Source organism: Marmota marmota, unplaced genomic scaffold (assembly GCF_001458135.2).
Source record: "Marmota marmota marmota unplaced genomic scaffold, marMar, whole genome shotgun sequence".
NCBI classification, from domain to species: Eukaryota; Metazoa; Chordata; class Mammalia; order Rodentia; family Sciuridae; genus Marmota; species Marmota marmota.
This window is the reverse complement of record NW_026000079.1, coordinates 114,948-119,732: the sequence shown is the minus strand read 5'-3', so window position 1 is coordinate 119,732 and position 4,785 is coordinate 114,948. Positions and strand designations below refer to the sequence as shown.

The 4,785-nt window shown below is 44.8% G+C and overlaps 1 pseudogene; it reads left to right on the top strand.

Annotated features, from left to right (window-relative positions):
• The first annotated feature begins 2,710 nt into the window (after nt 1-2,710).
• Nucleotides 2,711-4,785, top strand: part of LOC107156573 — a 29,989-nt pseudogene continuing 27,914 nt past the window's right edge.

Here is a 4,785-nt window from a genome sequence, read left to right as displayed (position 1 = left end):
CACTGTCTTGTTTCATCTCATTGCTAAGCAGGTGACTTGTTTTTTATATTTTGGGTTTGTGCCGCAGTCTGGCTGGGCACAAAATCACGAGCCACTCAAGCAGGAACAAACTTTATTTCCAAAACTCCCGCGAAAATGCCACGCACGGGGCCTTCTCCTGGGACACACTACACCAAAAGGAAATCCCTCCTCCGGAATTCCCTCCTAAGGCACTTCCCCAACCAATGGGAACTCTCCAGGAGTCCCGGGAGAGCTCCAAAGTAGCAGGCCTAGGCAGACAGCAGGGGTCTAATCTCCAATTGAATGCCCATCTTAACATAATCATTATCATCTCAATGGCTTGCTGGGGTCACCTTTCAACCAAAAATGCCATGCGTCATTCCTATTTGGCTATGGCTCTCAGTAGGTTTGGGATATAGAATTGCTCCTGACTTTTTCCTAGCAGTCTGGTTCCTTCTGTTCGTCTAGGAGCAGGGTGCTATCTTGTCTCTTTCCACTTTTTTCTTTCCCCCAAGTGTAGTGGGGTTTCCCCTGTACCCTGAGGGCTGCAGAGATTTCTGGCCTCTCCCTGTCAGCTTAAGGCTTTCTTTGTGGGTAGAAAATAAAGCAAAAAGACCTTGTTGGGATTTCCTACCTTTCCATGTAGCCAGCTGCTGTCATTCCTCACAATTGCGTCATGAGATTATGTATCTGATTTCATCTCAGATTCCAGTCTTTCAGGGGCTCTTGCTTGGGTCTGTGAAAAACAGTCTGGAGACTGGTGTGAACTCTCCCTGTGTCTGTGAATGATGGCCTTCTGTAAAACCATCTTGGCCTTTGGTAATTTGTTACCAATTTTATCGGATTCTTTTAACTGACTTGTATAGCGTTTTTCAACTGTTCCAAGTACACAAGGTTTTCCTCCCATCCTTCCTTGGAGGAGTCTGTTTTTTCTTGGATTTGGGGGTTGTTCATATGTTGCCCGGATACTTCAAGTCTCCTCCAATCAAGTTGTGATTTTGGTTATTTAGCCTTTAAAAATTGCAAGTGTGGGAGTGGAATTCTTTCCAGCTTTCTGCACCCTTATCTTTTCAAAAATTTATTTCTTTCCTAAATTTGTATGAGATTGTTTGTTTTCTTAGAAACCAAGACAGTGAATGAATACTCAAACATATTTATAAGGTGATATTTACACATATTTAAGAGCTTAAATATTTAAAAACACTATAAAAGCTGGGCATGGTAGGACATGCTTGTAATCCCAGCAGCTTGGGAGGCCGAGACAGGAGGATTGGGAGTTCAAAGCCAGTCTCTCTCTGTAAATAAAAAAAATACAAAACAGGGCTGGGATGTGGCTCAGTGGTCAAGTGCCCCTGAGTTCAATCCCTGGTAACTGCACCCCCATCCCCTGTTGCCCCCCTTTCCGGACCCCAAAACAAACAAACAAACAAACAAACAAACAAACAAAACCACTATAAAAGAAGAAGGGAACCCTGTCCAGGAGCAAGTGTCTTAAGACAAGATAACTATGGAGCATCTAAGTAGGACCAATGAGAAGGGAATTCTGGGTAAAAGATTTCAGAATACTTTATTAACGTTTTAACGTTTTACAAATTCTGGCTAGTTTCTTATTATGAGCAGTAGGAAGTTTAGCAGAACCCTGTACGTAAAGTTTACGCTTAGTAACATGCTTTATCCTAAGTCAAATTAAGTAGGATACTCATTTCATCATGTAGGGTTATAAGTATCCTTTGTAATTTCCTTAAAAGTTTTATGTTAAAGATCTCCTTCATAACTAAATATAATAATTGTATGCATGGACTCAAGTAATTTAAACATTGAGCAAATATTTACTAAATACCTACCACTTGCCAGTCACTCTGTTAGGTGGGGACATCGGATTAAAAAATATTAGAACTAATACCCCAAACAAATCACTGAAGTAAAAATACAGTTTGGACATACATTCATTAAAGATAGCCACATTACACTTTTCAAGCAGGATTTTTTAAAAAAAATCTAGACTCTACTCTTTGAACCCAGCACACCAAGGTTTACAGTTCTTGGTGCCTTTTTCTCCCTATGTAGACTGAAAGATCCTTTAATAAACAATTGCACTATCAACCACTGGATACTCATTAGTTTAGCAAGATGCTTTGTTCTTGGCAGGTGCTAAGTGACTGTTGAGTGAAAATATATCAATGAAATTCAGAGGAAATCTTTCTGTATATGTGTCCATGTCCCTGTGGTTTCCGTGATGGCTACTGGCCAATCTAAGAACAATGGAGAGTTGGTGATTGTTTATACTGTTGTGGAGGACAATCACAGGAGACTCTGAAAAAGTAAGTAAAGTAACCGGTGATGTCAGAGATATGAATATGGCAGAGTGGGGCATGGGGTAGAGAAGAGAGCATGTGGGGGGATAATTCAAAATGTCAACAGGACAAAATGACAGAAAATACTTAAGACCTTGGGTTCCATCCACAAGACTGAAAAATATGCCCCTAGTGGTCAGGTGACTGTTCAGGGCCACAAAAGACTTGTCCCATAACAGTTGAAATAGGGGAAGATGACCAGAAAGGAATTTCATAACAATGAGAGAAGTTGGAAGACTGGGCAGAGAGTCAGAAGAGCAGGGGAAATGGGAAACTGTGCAGGTGGTCAGGGTTTGGAGTGGAAGCAGATTTTCAGGCAGGAGAGGTCTGTCTGTTGGTTGAATAAGGAAGTCAGAAGAGAGGTCTGTGGGGTAGGTTTGTTTACAACAGAAATCAAAGGACGACTTCTCTGAGAAAAAGAAGTAGCATCTTCAAGGGCCATGCTGTTTCTGCTATTCCCCTTGCTCGCTGCTCTCTTCCCAGGAGGGGACAGTGATGTTGGTAAGAACTGGGGCAACTGACCAGATGGGTGTGTGTGTGTGTGTGGTGATGGTAGTTTCCCCTGCACACATCTGGAGAGAACGAGTGCCAAGCTGGCCCCATTCTGTGTGCTCTTACTCAAGCCCTCTGTGCTCTCATGGAGGCTGTTGATAGAGCATGGGACCCTGGGGACCAGCAGATGTCAGCTAAGGTAACGGTGGCTCTCCACTTTTCCAGATTCTGGAACTGACCTTCCCAAGTCTCTCCCTCCCAATGTCACATTTCTGCCTATTCTATCTATTCTTTTGCCACAGGGTTTGAGGAGTCTGTCTCCTTTCATGTCATCCAGTCATCGTCCTTTCACAACCACTCCTGGGTACATCTGAGCTCAGGCTGGTTGGGGGAGCTGCAGACTCACAGCTGGAACAGCAGCTCTGGTACCTTCATTTACCAGTTTCCCTGGTGCAGGGGCAACTTCAGTAACAAGGAGTTGGTGGATCTGGAAAGGTTTTTTCCAGATATACTTCACCAGACCTCAGGAATTTTATAGTGATAGATTATTGTTTAAATGTGAGCTCAGTTCTCTTGATGGGGAGAAGAAAGGGAGGGGAAGTGGGGCGTCTCAGTGAACTTTTATTCCTCTAGTGAACACCTTCTCTGTGATCTGAATCTTACTCCACCCTCCAGCATAAAACTGAAACCATACACTGGGCACGTGCTATAAACCAGAACCCAATTCTTCAAAAGCATTAGTTTTTGCCACTTATGAACTGCTCTGTCATTGCCTGCAGGGCTGTGTGTTATTCTCTCCCCTCAGAGGAATGCTGTGGCCCCCTTTACCCAGGCCTTCAATCAAGTGCCTTCTGCTTCCTCACTCTTTGGTGGACTCTTTAAAGCATGATTTTCTCTCCCATGTAATCTCTTCAGTCTTCCCTGTGTAAACTGTCATAGAAACCATTAAGTCCCCCCCCCCACCATTGCTATCACCTTTGAACAGTCCCCTCCCTTCCTCACATTATCATCTCTTCCTCCACCTCCAGCTCCTACCAGTTTCCCTTTCTGTGAACCTCTGACCAAACCACACTGGGGTCCTTCCCCTAAACTCGCCAAACTCCCTTCTGTTTCTGTTGTCTTTTTGCTTCCATATCATTCCCATTTTCTCCCTTTTCTTCATTTTCTCCTCTAATTCATGACTCTTCTTCCCTAGATCCCTTTAACCTACAGGTGACAGCAGGCTGTGAACTGCACGCTGGGAAAGGGCTTCCTAGGCTTCAAGCAGGTAGTTATCCAAGGATCTGACTTCATGAGTTTCCAGAATGAAGCATGGTCACCGTCTCCAGAGGGTGGAAGAAAGGCCCAGAAAGTCTGCAAACTGCTCAGTCAGAACCAAGACTACACACAGAGGTTACAGAGGCTCCTCAGTGACACCTGCCCACGTTTCACCTTGGGTCTTCTAGATGCAGGGAAGGCTCATCTCCAGCGACAAGGTCAGTCTTGTAGCCCATCTCAAAGAATTTTTCTATTTTAAAGTCAAATTCAGGATAAAAAGAGGATATTGAGTGACATTTCCAGAAGGGGGAAAGATGTATCCATGTAGTCTCATGTGGAGTTCTGAGCCTCTTAGTGTATGTTAGAGTCTGTGTCTAAATGTCTTTTCTGTCCTTTGCAGTGAAACCTGAGGCCTGGCTGTCCAGTGGCCCAAGCCCTGGGCCTGGCCATCTGTTGCTGGTGTGCTACTTGTCTGGCTTCTACCCAAAGCCCGTGTGGGTGATGTGGATGCGAGGTGAGGAGGAGCAGCAGGGCACTCAGAGAGGTGACATCCTACCCAATGCTGATGGGACGTGGTATCTCCGAGCAACCCTGGATGTGGCAGCTGGGGAGGTGGCTGGCCTGGCCTGCAGGGTGAAGCATAGCAGCCTAGGAGGGCAGGACCTCGTCCTCTACTGGGGTG